Source organism: Neophocaena asiaeorientalis, unplaced genomic scaffold (genome assembly GCF_003031525.2).
Source record: "Neophocaena asiaeorientalis asiaeorientalis breed wild unplaced genomic scaffold, Neophocaena_asiaeorientalis_V1.1 scaffold55, whole genome shotgun sequence".
NCBI lineage: Eukaryota > Metazoa > Chordata > Mammalia > Artiodactyla > Phocoenidae > Neophocaena > Neophocaena asiaeorientalis.
The window spans coordinates 1,160,730-1,176,915 of NW_020175684.1; the positions used below are offsets into that span (position 1 = coordinate 1,160,730).

General features: G+C 37.0%; 1 pseudogene; it reads right to left on the reverse strand.

Annotated features, from left to right (window-relative positions):
* The window catches only part of LOC112390923 (uncharacterized), an 18,928-nt pseudogene extending 5,428 nt beyond the window's left edge, over positions 1-13,500 (reverse strand).
* Between the last annotated feature and the right edge of the window lie 2,686 nt (positions 13,501-16,186).

Here is a 16,186-nt window from a genome sequence, read left to right on the forward strand (position 1 = left end):
TATATATATCAGCAGCCCTCAAGCTGGAGGCCCAGGAGAGTCAATAGTGTAGTTCTAGTCTCAGTTTGAAGGCCTGAGGACCAGGAGATCCAACAGTATAGCTCCAGTCCAAAGGTCAGTAGGCCTGAGGCTCAGGAAAAGCCTGTGTTTCAATTTGAGTCCAAAGGCATCAGTAAATCCATATTCCAGCTCTAAGGCAGTCAGGTAGGAGATGTTCCCTTTACTCTCTGGAGGGTCAGTCTTTTGGTTACTCAATCCTTCAACTGGTCCCACTTGTATTGGAGAGGGTCTGTTTTACTCACTCCACCAACTTGTACAAAATTAATAAACAGAAACTTCAGTTAAGTGGAGTTGGGAGACCAAACGGGGATGCTCTCTCACCCTGTGACATTAGCAGAGACCATTAAGAAGAAGAAAGACTCCTTGTCTTTCCTGGCAAAGAGTCAGCCAATGAAAAGCCATGGATGGGCTCTTTGTTTACTATATCTCTCCCAGCTTCCTTTTTCCCTCTATAAAAGTGTTCTCCTTCCTTTTCCATGTGGGAACTTGTACATGGCTTTCCATGGTTACAGACCCTGAACTGCAGTTCTCTACTGAACCCAAATAACTCCATCTTTTCTGGAGAAAAATTTGGCTGTCCATTGTTTTAGGTCAATGTTTTGGAAGACTGTACAGGGACCCCTCACAGCTCGAGGGCTGTTGAGCTGGTGCACAAAAGGTCCAGTACCCACAAATGAGACCTTTGTCACTCACTGCTTTTCTCACAGAGCCTACTGTTTGAAGGTACATCCTTCTCCTGGATTCAAGCTCATGCATCCCTTGCATCTGAACCTCTCCAAGCTTTACTGGGGATCCATTTAAGGGTTCTGCCTTTCTGGTTAGGCCGTGTTTTGTATGCGAGTACTCATTTGGCTTTTCAGTCTGATTTTGAGATCACACTGTTTCCCTGAAACTGGCAAGCCTCTGGCCTTTTCCATTCAGAACAGGGGCTGCTTCTCCTGAAGCTGTCTAGCCTCTACCCATTCCTTTGTGAACAAGTGTTCTTTATCTGAAACGGTGCCAGGTTTTCAGCTTTTGGCCTACTCCTTTGGAAAACTGTCTTCTGGGCACTGGCTAAAGAAAAGGTCTCTGGCCTGGCTCCTCCAAGACCAAACTGTCTCCTTAAGACAGGCTGGGGTTAGCTTGTACACTATTTGAATTGAGCCATTTGTGCTGTAAGCTGTTTATGCTGCTTGAAAATTGTTCTTTGCTCTAGAGGAAAAACCTCTAGGAAATGGGATCCCAGTTATCTAAGTATTTTGAGGGTGCTTCTCTCACAAAGGCTCTGTCCAGTTTTATGTTTAAAAGCAGAGGTCCTTCCTCATGCTCATTTCTTTTGTTTTTTTGTTTTGTTTTGTTTTGTTTTGTTTTTGTGGTATGCGGGCCTCTCACTGTTGTGGCCTCTCCCGTTGTGGAGCACAGGCTCCGGATGCGCAGGCCCAGTGGCCATGGCTCACGGGCCCAGCCGCTCTGCGGCATGTGGGATCTACCCGGACCGGGGCACGAACCCGTGTCCCCTGCATCAACAGGTGGAATCTTAACCACTGCGCCACCAGGGAAGCCTCCTCATGCTCATTTCTAACTAAAATAAACATGCATGACTAAAGGCAATTTAGAATATCAGTGGCCACTATGGGAGACTTGTGAAATCCCCAAACTTAATTTCCTTGAAACTGAATTGGACTATAATAGCTCAAAATTTTCCAGAAGTGAGTGGACTGCTTATTCCTGTTGGTATTTTGAAGTTTCTCAACTTTTCAGGAGCCTAAAATTGCCTTTCTGCATAATAAGATTTTAAGATTAACTGAGACAAAAAATATTTAAGAGAAACAAAATGTTTCCTGAAACCTCAGGCTCTTCTTCCTTGGTTTCTTTCTCTCAGGCTCCACGTCTGGCTCCATCTCCTTCCTTCCCTTCTACACCACCCCCATACCCTCAAATTCACCATACTAATGCTCCCAGCAAACTTCCCTTTTTCTCTGAAACTCTCCCTACTCCCTTTTCCTCTAAAATTATCAGAACCTGTCCCTTTAAAATTAAGTCTTCTGAGGATTCAGAGGCTAAACGCTTCATTTCTTAGACTTCCTGGGTTAAAGCTGAGCTGTGAGCCATAGTAAAGATTTTCCTAACATAACTGAAGAAATTCCTCACGTTTGCTGAGGAATTTAATATAGTTATTCAAATTTATCAACATGGTTTCTCTGACCTATATCAGCTAGTTCTTTTGCTTCTCCATGAAAGGGTGAAAGCCAGGACTAGCATTGAATGAAAACTACTAATTGGGAAAATCCTGAAAGGTCTCTAGAATTACAACCCGGAAAACAGCCCACTAACTTATATGGGCAATCAGCAATCATTAGGTAACTTCAGAAAGCAATTACTATTGATTGGAACAAAATTCAAACTTGCACAAGAAAATCTTCTGAACCTACTATTAACTATTACTATCAACTGTAGATCGTTTTTTTAAAAAATCTGGTCTTCCATCAAATGTTGATTCCACCCAACTAGCTTTTAACTGTATGTTTATTAATGGACTGAACTGAGACTTTTCCTTTCTAGTAAAAAAGGACCAGGAAGGAATGAGAAACTCTGTCCACTTCAGATTTAGTTAATCTGACAAATCAGCTCTCTCATACTCTACACGAGTCACTTCCAAGAGAGGCTGCCAAAATTCTTAATCTTCAACTCCAGCAAATGAAGGCTCCTAAGTGAAACCAAATCCTCCTAGTTTTTGCTGTTATTGCAAACAGCCAGAAGATTGGGAAAGAGATTGGTACAAATAAGCACTTTAGGTGCCTTCAGCCCTCAAATCAGCCTTTCCAGCATCCTCCTAATTCTCAATGACTGGGCTCCAAGGAACTACAGGGGCTCTTCCTTCCTCTTTTTTTTTTTTTTTTTTTTTTTGCGGTACACGGGCCTCTCACTGTTGTGGCCTCTCCCGTTGCGGAGCACAGGCTCCGGACGCGCAGGCTCAGTGGTCATGGCTCACGGGCCCAGCCACTCTGCGGCATGTGGGATCTTCCCGGACAGGGGCACGAACCCGTGTCCCCTGCATCGGCAGTCAGACTCTCAACCACTGCTCCACCAGAGAAGCCCCTTCCTTCCTCTTAATTGGCTTGGAGAAACATCTCTCCAGACTGGAGATAAATCTCTTCCAGTCCTAATGGACAACAGAGCCACTCTCTTGGTGCTCAACCCCACTACTCTAAAACTGTCCCTACCTCCCAGTACTAAAATAGTTCAGATAGTGGGAATCTCTAATAAACCTCAAGAGGATCCTGTCACTGAACTTATTTCCTTTTGTTTAGGCCCTTTGGAAGATACACACCCTTTTCTCCTCTGCCCTTGTCCACTTATTAGGTGGAGACTTCTAAGAGAAGTATTATTCTGGAATAAAATAATTCTAGAAATCAATGTAACCAACCAGGTGAATTAAATGACACTTTGACATCTTTTATTTGTTCTGACTCCGACAGTAGGTACTAGAGCTGATTCTGGAAACACTGATTATTTGTTCCTGTTGAATCAGCTGCCACTTTCCTTATGGGCAAAATCTCCAACTATTGTTGGCAAATTTCACAATGCACCTCCCATCAAGATTCAAACAGACCCCTCAAAACTTCTTCCCATTATTAATCATATGCTATAAGTAAAGAAGACCTTCAAGGTATAAAGGACATAATGGAAGATTACAAGGCTCAAGGCCTCCTTATCCCTTGTACTAGTCACATTAGCACTCCCATTTTACAGGTGGGAAAACCTAAGTACTGAGGGTGAAAGTTTGTCCAGGACCTCTGAGCAATAAACAGCATTGTTATCCCTTGACACACTGTTATTCCTAATTCTCATACATTACTAATATCTATTCCCAACAAAGTAAATCTTTACTCGAATTGATTTATGCTGTGCATTCTTTAGTATTCCAGTTGATGGAGCCAGCCAATACCTTTTTCCCTTCTCTTAGCAAGAAAAGCAATCCACCTAGACAGTAATGCTTCAGAGTTACACTGGGAGTCCTTCTTATTTCTCCCAAATCCTAAAGGATGATCTGGATGATACACAACCTTGAGTTTCTTAAGTTCCCTAGAGTTTCTACTGTTGCAATATGTGGATGATTTGCTTCTTTACTCTTCTTCTCAAGCCTCCTCCCAGGAAGAGAACATCCACTTGCTAAAGTTTTTAGCCTTAAAAGGACATAAGGTCTCCAAAGAAAATTTGCAATTTGCCCATCTGGTTTTGGGCATCTGATATCAGAACAAGGGGTACACTAAGATCCAGATAGACTTCATGGCATCCTAAGTTTCCCAAACCCAAAACTAAGCACCAACTGTGAGGCTTTCTTGGGCTAGTTGGTTATTGCCAAAATTGTACTCCAAATTTCTCTCTTATGTCTGAACCTCTATATGTTTTACTCAACAATAACAAATCCGACCCAATTTTATGAGAAGAACCAGATGACATGGTCTCAAGGCCTTAAAAAAAAGTTAAATGGAATAGAATATGAAAAAGAATGTACTACCTTGAAAGTAAATTGTTCCTAGAATTGAAGCAGATGACTTCTGATGAAACAGCTTTCCAAAGATATCTGGACCAGGCCTGTTGGAAGTTTGTCACTAAACATTTGATGATGACCTAATGCTTCAGATGATCTCCAGTGTCTATAATCTTGATAACATATGGACTTTATATAAAAAGGGCCTGAGAGTTCTCCCTCCTACCCCTCCTTGTTACTTGAATGTAACCTTAATAAATTTCCAATATGTGCACTTTCCTTCTGACATGGGACATTATACTCAGGAAAGGTCTTCCCTGGCATTGAGGGACAAAAAGCTGCAAAAACTAGTAAACCTGACTCTTTTTCGGTCTTCTCACTGTTGTGGCCTCTCCCATTGCAGAGCACAGGCTCCGGACGCGCAGGCTCAGCAGCCATGGCTCACGGGCCCAGCCGCTCCGCGGCATGTGGGATCTTCCCGGACCGGGGCAGGAACCCTCGTCCCTTGCATCGGCAGGCGGACTCTCAACCACTGTACCGCCAGGGATGCCCATAGAAAACCTGACTCTTGACCAGCAGTGTTTTCAGAGAAAGATCTTGATGAAAAGGGGAAAATGTAAACAATAAACAGAAACCTCAGTAAGAGTTTGGAGACCAGAAGGGGAGCTCTCTCACCCTGTGACAATAGCAGAGCCCAACAGGAAGAAGAGATTTCTTTTCTTTCCTGACAAGAACTCAGCCAATGAAAAGCCATAGACTCTTTGTTTACTGTAGCCCTTCCACCTTCCTTTTCACCTCTATAAAACTGTTTTCCTTCCCTTTCTGTTTGGGCATCTATACATGCCTCACCATTGTTGTAGACCCTGAAGTGCAATTCTCTGCTGATCCCAAATCAACGAATCTTTGCTGGAGAAATATCTGGCAGTCTATCTGTTTCAGGTCAATAAAATGAAATGTTAATCTCATTTAGAAACACCATCTCAGACACACCCAGAATACTGTTTGACTGAATGTCTGGGCATACCTTAGCCCAGTCAAGTGGGCACATAAAGTTGACATATTACACTCTCCCAATTATTTTCTCCATAATTTAAATATTTTACTCCCCCAAATTATAGCTGCTTTGGGGATGAAAGTTAAGAAGGGGCATGAAAAAAATACATTTAATCAGATATTTGAATTTTAAATAATTTACAGAAGTCCAAAGGACTATTTCCAATATTTTCCCCCTAAAGATCCACCAATAATTCTCTGTTACTTTTATGGAAACTTCATTGTAATTAACTCAATTATCTTCCCCAAATGAACAAAAACTGTCTGAGTAGCATCACCTACATTGCTCACATATATATTTTAATGAGATATTAGTGGAATATCTTGTAACTGATGCTGGTTTATCAGCTAAGTTGCTATTTTGATGTTTAAAATAACATCTACTGTTTTAAAATATTGTATAGAATAATTAAGATTAAAATGCACAATTCGACAAATATCTCTTGTCAATATGTCTGGGAGGGAATGCACTTTATTGGTGAATAGCTGGGTGGTGATAACTAGAACATGGATGATGAATATTTCTAGGTAAACAGCATACAGTATAGGAAACATTATCAAACTACTCTCAATCACAAACAAATGGTCGATAATAATTTGCTAGTCTGGTTTACAACAAACCAACATAGAGTGATTTCTGGTGCAGTTATAAATACTAGATTGTTGAACACATTTAAAAAATCTATTCAGTAATACTACTGCCTAGAGAAGGTATTAAAGAATTGTCAAAATAATAATGTCTGTCTTATTTATGACAAGCATCTATATAATTCACAATTTAAAAATAAGTATTTTTAACAAGATTTGAGAGTGATTCAGGCTGTCCCTTCCTTATTCTAGATATCAGCTTTATTGTGGTGTGATTAACTTCCATTCAACTGCATGAATTAAAAATGTATAATTTGACAAGTTTTGATCTATGTATATACCTGTGAAGCCATCACCACTGTCAAAGTAATCAACATATCCATTATCTCAAAAAGTTTCCTTAAGTCCCTTCCTAATCATTTCTTATTGCCCACCTGCCCACCATTTTCAGGAAGCCACTCATCTAATTTTGTTCACTAGACATTAGTTGGCATTTTGTAAAATTTTACATAAGTGGAGTTATTTGTAGTGTATATTCTTTTCTCCAACTTCTTTCACTCAGTATAATTATTTTGAGAATAAACATGTTGTGTATTATCAATAGGTCATTTCATTTGATTGTTGAATATTATTCCACTGTATGTATATACCACAATGTGTTTATCCATTGATCTGTTGATGGACATTAGAGTTGATTATTACAAATAAAGCTGTTAACAACAATTGTTTATAAGTTATTTTATGGACATGTGCTTTTATTTCACTTGAGTAAATACCTAGCAATAGAAGGGATGACTCATAAGTGGAGATATATATTAAACTTTTTAAGAAACTGCCACACTGTTTCCAAAGTGGCTTTATCATTTTACATTCTCAGCAGCAGTGTATGAGAGTTCTAGTTCCTCTACATTCTCACAAAAACACTTGGTGTGATTGGCCTTTTTATTTTAAACCATTCTGATAGATGTATAACAGTATTTCATAGCAATTTTACTTTACATTTTTTTAATGGCCAGTGATGTTCAGCATCTTTTCATAGGCTTATTTATCATCTATATATATTCTCTGGTAAAACGTCTGTTCAAACCCTTTGCCTCTTTTTTTTTTAATTGAAAAATCCAACATCTATTCTTGTTAAAAATTTTTAGCCAACGAGGAATAGAAGGTAACTTCCTCTACCTGATAAAGCATCTATAGCTAATATCAAGATCTATAGCTAATACCAAACTTAATGGTGAAAGTATAAATGCTTTTTCACCAATATCAAAAACAAGACAAAGATGTCCACTCTCACTACTTCTCCTTAACATTGTATTTGAGACTCTGGCCAGAGAAATCAGGCAAAAAAAAAAAAATATATATATATAGATGACATGATTATCTATGTAGAAATTCTAATAGAATCTATTTTTTAAAGTTACTAGAACTAATAAATGAGTTTATTAATTAAAGTTCTATACACTAGCAATAAAATTTTAGAAATTAAAACATATAATTTCTGAAGTATAAAAGTATAAAATATTTAGGAATGAAACTGATTTTAAAAATGTGAAATACCTGTTCCCTGAGAACTGCATAATATTGCTGAGAGAAATCAAAGAAGACTTAAATAAATAGAGAGGTATACCATATTCATGGGTCTGGAGACTCAATAATTTTAAGATGTAAGTTCATCCTAATTTTCTCTATAGATTCAAGAAAGTTCCAATTAAAACCTCAGCAAGTTTGGTAGAAATTAGAAAATTGATTCTAAAATTTATATGGAAATGCAAAGTACCTACAAGAGCCAAACAACATTAAAAAAGAATAACAAAGTTGGGGAATTAATACTACCTGATTTCAAGACTTATTATAAAGCTACAATAATATTTGTTGTTAAAATAGAGAAATAGATCAAATAACCAAAAACCAAATCTAGAAATATATCTATATACATGGGTATATATATATGTGTGTGTGTGTATATACGTATATATATATATACAACTGATTTTCAAAAAGAGGTATAAAAGTAATTCAGAAGAGTTAGGATAGTCATTTCAACAATGATGATAGAGCAATTAGATATCCATAGGTGAAAAAAATAATAAACTTTGTTCTATACCTAAAAATGCATATAAAAATGAACTGAAAATGAAATATAAACATAAATGTCAAAACCTAAACAGTAAAAATAATCTAAAAGGAAGTTTTAAGATACAAAGAGAAGGTTTTTCATATGAAATGGAATAACGAGAGATGCTTATCTCCTCAACAATAATAAGTAAGGCAGGAATTATGAAGAATAATGATTGTTTTTCTTAGCTGAGGCCTGAAAATATCCACAGTTATTGAGGGAAGATGTAGAGGAGGGGTGAGCAGTCAAGCTGATGAGACAAACAAGTTAAGTCCTAGACAATGATGGAAATTATGCTACTTTGTCTTAAAAGGGATGAATTTTTATTCCTTCTGTTTTTATTATCACATGAGTATTTAATGCCTTTAAGAATTATAAAGTTGGTGAGTGGGTCCAGTCTTGACATTCATCAGAATAAAATTAATCTATCAATTCATTGATCTGAACTTTCATTTTTAATAAAAGTATTTATTTCAAGAGATAGAGAACAGTAGTAGTAATGATGAAATATTTTTATAGAAGATATCAAAATTTCAGATGGTATGATGTTCTGGCCATCAAGTTGATTATTAAAAAATTCTAATATTTGATATTCATTTTTTACTTTAAGTTTTTTAAATTGCCCAAAGGATATAGACCTGGAGTATGTGACAAAGTGAAATGTTATAAATAATGAATAAGTCCTGTATGAATGAATGAATATTTCAGATCCTTCCTGACTGACAGTATTAGCAGGACGAATACAGATGAAGCAGAACATTAACAGATTCAGTCGTGCTACAGAAGGTATAGATAGGGAAGCTGGGGGACATTACGGTCCTAAATACCAAAACTGGGAAAAATAAACCTTTTCTACATGCCTTTGGGAGTTAAAATATGAACTAAACATTGTTTTGCCTCTTTACACTCATTTTCAGGAAAAATTTCACTTACATTATGATTTTTTAGGGATAGCCTCTATGAATACTCAGAAAATATTAAAAAAAAATTAAAATAAGACAGATTGAAACAGACTTAAAATACCAGGGGCAGAAGTTTTAGGGCTTTCTACCTCTGAAAGGAGCCTAGATTCTTTTATTTTTCTATGCTGTAATCATCAGTGCTGATATACACCATCAAGTCCACTCATGCTTCCAGATGTTTACCAGGATATTGGGTCTGCACCTTAATACAATAAGATGGGGAAAACAGCAGAAAGGGTTCATTTTCAACTGAGTAAGCTTTCATTAAGGAGCCTTTTGAAAGTCAAAAACAGCACTTTTGTTTACATTACATTGATCAGATTCTATGTTACATGGCCACACCAAGCTGCAAGTGTGGCTGGGTGATGCCATCTTTGCTTGGCTTTACTGATAAATTTAGTGTGCCTTTGCATGGGGAGAGGAGACTAGATATTGGGTAGGCAACTAGAAAGCTCTGCAGAAATCTCTATGATTATTTTACCACACTAAATTTTCATATCTCTCTAAATGTACTGAAATGCCAAATTACCAGTTAAGAACACTCATCCTTGAATTTATAAATGTATACACATGACCAAGTATCCAATCACAGTGCTGAAGACAATCTGTGTTTGTTTTTCCACATATGTGCTTGGAGAGTACTTTTTAAATACCTGCCGTAGTGTCATAATCACATAGTATTGTATGTGTTTATATAATTGTAACCACTTCAACATAAATCACTGCAGGCCACAAACTATATTTTATGTGTCTGTATCAGACAGCTGTTGCTATAATACAAACAAAGCAACAAAATTTCAGTGGCATATAAAAATAACTTTTATGCTTGTTTGATTTTTTTCCCTTAAACCTCTGTGAATTGGTTAGGGTAGCCTTTCTGATCTCAGCTAGGCTGGCTCATTTACCTGTTGGCTGATCTAGCCAGAGCTCAGCAAGGTGGTTCTTCAAATGAACAAAGGTGGCAGTGGACAAAGAGAACAAGCTGAACTCTGTAAACCCCTGGTTGTGTCATATCTACTAACATCCTACTTGCCAACCAAATCACGAGTCCAAAGTCAAAAGACATGGAAGCATATTCCTTTGTGAGTGGAATTGTTAAATTACCTGGAAAAGGGCAAGGCTATAAGGCAGGGTGAAGATAGGACCAGTAATTCAATCTACCACAGTTCAACAAATCTCCAGGACAAAATTTAGGGCCTGACCCATAGCAGAACTCATTGAGTAGATATAAAGTGTATTAATCAGGGTTCTACAGAGAAAGAGACCAATAGGGTAAATATGTGTATATAATGAAAGATTTATTATTAAATAATAATAATTTATTATTGGGTCACACAATGATAAAGGCTGAGAAGTCCAACCATCTGCCATCTGCAAACTAGAGACCCAGGAAAGCTGGTGTGAGTCTGAATATAATATAATTCACTCTGAGTCTGAAGACCTGAAGCCCTGGGAAGATGATGGTGTAAATCCTAGGCAAAGGGCAGGAGATGAGATGAGATGTCCCAACTGACTAGTGAGGCAGGAAAAAAGGGGCAAATTCCTCTTTCCTTTGACTTTTGTTCTATTCAGACCCTCAACAGATTGGATGATGCCCACCCACATTGGGAGGGCAATCTACTTTACTGAGTCCATGGATTCAAATGTTAATCATATTAGGAAACATCCTCATAGGCACACCCAGAAATAATATTTAATCTGGCACCCCATGGCCAGTCAAGTTGACATACAAAATTAACATCAGAGAAAGGAATACATTTTAAAACACCACTTTGTTCAGGTTTCTTAACTCCACTGCTTTCAAAGTATCTCCTAAGCACAGTTTCACCTTATTCCTTAAAAATAATCGGTGAACTTTAATATATACCAGTTTTCCACTTCTTTAATATTAAGAAATTATTCATATTTTCCCATCTGAATCCCACCCACTATAGGCCACACAATTGGATCACCATTTTGTCAAAGTCTTCCCTTGTGCTAGAATTAACTATAAATACAAATGAAAACTAAGCAATGTGGCATAAATCAAGATTCATTAAAGTCCCAACATTATAGGATTATTGTGAGGAATAAATAAATTTATATACGTAAAGCATTAAAAATAAATGCCTGGGGCTTCCCTGGTGGCGCAGTGGTTGAGAGTCCACCTACCAATGCAGGGAACACGGGTTCGTGCCCCGGTCCAGGAAGATCCTTCTTGAATGTCAATCTTGCAAGCTTGAAAAGACATGTATATAAGTAGCCTATTATCTTTTATGTAATAAAGAGATACAGAAAATTATATGTGAGTTCAGAGAATATATGAGATCATTAAAAAATATATATATGGTTCCAGGCACTTTCCATGATCTTATTCATTTTATTAAAATCTCAGAATAACAGGACCTAAGATTTGAACCCAGTTTTTTCAGACTCCAGTTGTCATGTTTAGTTTTTCCCCTAGCTCACGGATCCCAATTCATTTGGATAATTGAGAATGAATAATTCAGTCACTGCTGTTTGAACTAGGTAGGCCTCAAAGAAAAGTGAAAATGTAGATAAGTTGAAAATATAGAACATCATAAACACTACAGATTTGTAAGTCGAATAAGACAAGAAGTGTTCCACAAATACTATGCAATAAAGTTGATAAATTTAAAATGTATAGGGCTTCCCTGGTGGTGCAGTGGTTAGAGTCCGCCTGCCGATGCAATTAAAGAAAATAATTATTTGGGGAAAATGTTTCTTTCAGCTTTCTTAACATATAAATGCTGAGAATTTTTAAGAGGAAATATGAAAGATAACATCTCTTATATCCCAGATTATAGTTTAGAAGTTAATTAACTGTACTTGGCAATTAAAACATACTTTTCCTTAGAATTTTGAGTTGTTCATTAACTTGTGTGTTGATACCAATTTCAAAAGCTATAATATTATCTTGTTTGGGAGGATTAATATCAGCTAGTGTATTCCCTGGTAAAGAGATAACCTGCATTCAGATTTATAAAAATGAAAATACAACTACATATTGCAATCACTAGAGATGAAGAAAACAATTAGTTTACTCTTTGTAACTGCATTTGAAAGATTCACAAAATATATGTATTAGAATAAATATACTGTGCATGTCGCTAAAATCACCTAAAATACAAAAACATGAGTATAAAAATGACTAAAATAGTGCTTTATGATGATAGTTTACAGCCATATTTATAAATATACAAGCATCCTCAAATGAGAGTAAAAACATCAAAAGATTCTTGTTTAGTTCAATATTTATCTGTCACTAAGTTACCATAAACTTCAGCTGGACTACCTTTTGGTGTTAGGGATTAAAAGAGGTCCAGGAGATTATAGGTCCAAAACTGAAGGCACAGGTAAACCTGCAAAAGTGGAGAGAGAGAGAGAGTCTGAGAGAAGAGAGAGAAAGAGGAAAATCACTTTGATTATCCTGGATATAGGTGGAAAGGGATAGCAGGCTGTGATAATCATGAAAATTTAATCCTTTAGTCTAATTTTTACATGTTAAATACAAATTCTATTTCTATCCCTTCTTGTTAAGATTTTCTAATAAATACTGCATTTGAACAATTAAAATTTAGTTGTCTTTATTTATCCAGCTCAATATCCAATGGAGATTATGATCACATTACTAATAAAGAGAAAACAACTTCAATAAACTTAAATTGTATTAGGGACTTCAGGTAATTGTCACTGCAAAATAAGGTTCTTTGGGCTACTCAGGGATCAATTTTGATTTTCTTTCTGGATATACAACCTAGTTCTTTGTACATAAGAACTTCAAATTAAAAAAATATATATGAATATTATATTGTCATTCAATGATCATAGACCACTGCATTGAACAGTTGAGACTGATTTTAGCCAGGCTGTGAGATAAGAGAGGAGGAGGGTAAGGAGGAAGTCGAGTGAAATGCATTGAAAACTGTTTTATCTCTGGCACCAAGTCATTGACCCAGAATCAAATTCAGAAGAAAGATTTCTTACTAACCATCACCTCTAGGAGTGAACAAAAACTATATTCACTAAATTCCTAACATGAGATTCCTTGTCTCACAAGGAAATGTGTAACCAGTTACAGCATATCTGGGCTCACTATCTGAGTGTGGTGAGCACCGGTGCTGAGCCACAGAGCTACGGAGCTCTCTCCATCCTTACTTACCTCTAACCACTCCCTTCGTGATGCTTCTCATTGCCTTCACATCCATGGAATTCTGGTCACTGGATGTACTACCCTGGTTTACCATTTCTCAATATACTTTATTGCCATCTAATTATAAATTCTGTACCCATCATTTACAATACTATCAGATACTTCATCTCCCAGGAGCAGAAACATAAATGTACACACCAGGTGTACTCTTAATATTTTAGCTATCAATCTGTATCTGCCAGTGCCAACCTCTATTCCCTTAACCCCCTTAGCTTTGCAGGACAGCTACTATATATGTCCATTTCTTCCTACTTTATGAAAATGTGTCTCTACTTGAGAGCTTTCTCTGGCTGCAGGGCATGACCAGCTTATGCTCAGGACAGAGAGGAAGTGCCAAGAAGTTAATGCTCCAAAGTAGGAATGTAGTGAATTATAGGCTAGCTTCTATCAGAGAACATAGTAAGATTTTCATTTAACATATAGCAGTGACTGACTGCCCCCTGATCATTGTGTTCTTTTCATGTTGACAAACTGAAGTTTTAGATTAAAAGTTTAGATAAGTGTTACTATCATGCCTGTAATTTTTGACATTGATTATTATAGGTGATGAGCAGTGGTCTTACATAATGGAAAAACAAAAGAGTATGTCTGTGATACAAGATATTTGATTATCTCATGACGTCTCTATGCCCAGGGATAAGAGTGAATAGGAAATTATAGCAACCAGGGCCTGACAAGGACATGGTAAGCTAAAACTCGGTCCTTTCTATTGCATCCTATGTCCAAGATCTGTGTCACCCCACTAGTCAAGCAACTTAGATGAACAGAAGTGCTAGGTGAATATGAAGAAACTAAAAGAAGTGGTAGACAAAAGATAATGAATATTAGTTATGTTCTTAGAATTGACTGTGTCAGTTTAAACTCTAGTTTTGATAACTCCTTTGTGGCAGATCTTATTTTCCTAGGAATCATAATCATCCATTACCTTGAAGAATCAGTGAAGGCCTAAGTGGATTTAATGTCTAAATGGTGCAAGACATAGACTGCACTATGAACCTAAGATGTGCTTGGTGCTTCACTCAAATTCCCTTAGTTCACCCTAGAAGATAATTGTGACTGAGGTGGAGTCACACTATACTCAATGCCTTCCTACATGAGGTACTTATATCTCTCTGTTTGACAGTTTTCTTTGGTTACATGAGCAAGATCAACCTGCCTGTAGGACAGTTTGGAAGTGCCAAGGGACTAGTGATTACAGTAGCAAACTTCAAACAATGAGGAGGAATGTTGGTGAATGTTGTAACCAACCTTACTCATATGTCAGGGTACTATTCTGAAATATTTTCAATGCAGTTACTCATTGGCATTGAACTCTGGTTCCTGCAGTAGTTATTAATGTGTGTATAATGGTCATTAATGTATCTTTTATTCGTTATTCTCCCTTACCCATCTTACTTTCCTAGTCTCTCACCATGCTTCTGGTTTACCTTCCAAATAAACTCTTAGCACAAAAGCACTTCTCTTAGGAACTACTTTTCAAGGAACAAAAATTAAGACACCATCTTCATACAATTTACTAATAGCCTCTTTGACTACCAAAAGTCCAACTTATAGAGAGATCTTTGGTTGAGTAAAAATTACATCCACATGACCTACAATGAAAATAAAATATCCATAATTTATAGACAAAAGTACTCAATGAAGGAAGAAAAGCACTTATGTATGACTGTGGAGTGATTATCAGAGCCAGATTCATGAAAAAGGTCAAGCCATTAAATTCATCACCAGACAAGAACACGAATCTTGATAAAGAAAATGAACATTTAATTTTTTTAAATTAAATTGAATTTTATTATTTTTTTATACAGCAGTTTCTTATTAGTTATCTATTTTATATAACTAATATAAAATAATGTATATACATCAATCCCAATCTCCCAATTCATCCCACCAACACTATCCCCCTCACCCCCCTGCTTTCCCCCCTTGGTGTACATATGTTTGTGTAAACGAACATTTTAAATGAACCGTAAAAGGCAACTTGCCAGAAAAGGGCTCCCTTTAAGGGCATTGACAGGACTTTGAGGTCACAGAGCCAACTCTACATCAAAAGTACATGTTCTTTGAGTTATATTTTCAATAGATTTGTTAGATTTACATTGTGTATCAAGGTAGCTCCCAAGAGTGAAGGTAATAGTCAGTTTGCTAAGGGTAGAAAGCAAAACTGTTTCCCAGGGAGACCAGTGCCACAAATTAAATTCTTTGGCTTTAGCTCCTGTTGTGTCTGCTTTTATCATTTGACCCTTGCCCACAGGCTCAGCTCTGCCTACAGTTCGGGATCAAACATGCTTCTAGTCTGGACAAATTTAGAAAACTTAAATTCAGTTGCACACGGTGGTCAGTACACACACACACTTGCTGTCAGTCTTTTGTCTCGGAATAGCTCCATTCTCCCTCATTGCCATGACCCACCTCCAACCATGCACTAAGGCTTCTCTCCACAGTCACAATGAAGCTGAAGATAAAACCCCACGCTCTCTTTTTACTTCTCGTTCTCAGATGTCCCTGTGCTTGCTGCTTTTCAAAACTTGTTTCTTCCTGTCTTGATCCAATCTTAGTCCTTCTATCACTCAATGACTAGTCTTTTTTTCTGAGCTTTTGTTTCATTTCTTATCCTGCCTTATCCCAGAAATACAGGAAATCAAGTTACCTATTATACATAATAGGTAACATTTACAATACGGATAAAATAAAAAGAACAATAAAGAGGCAAGAACATC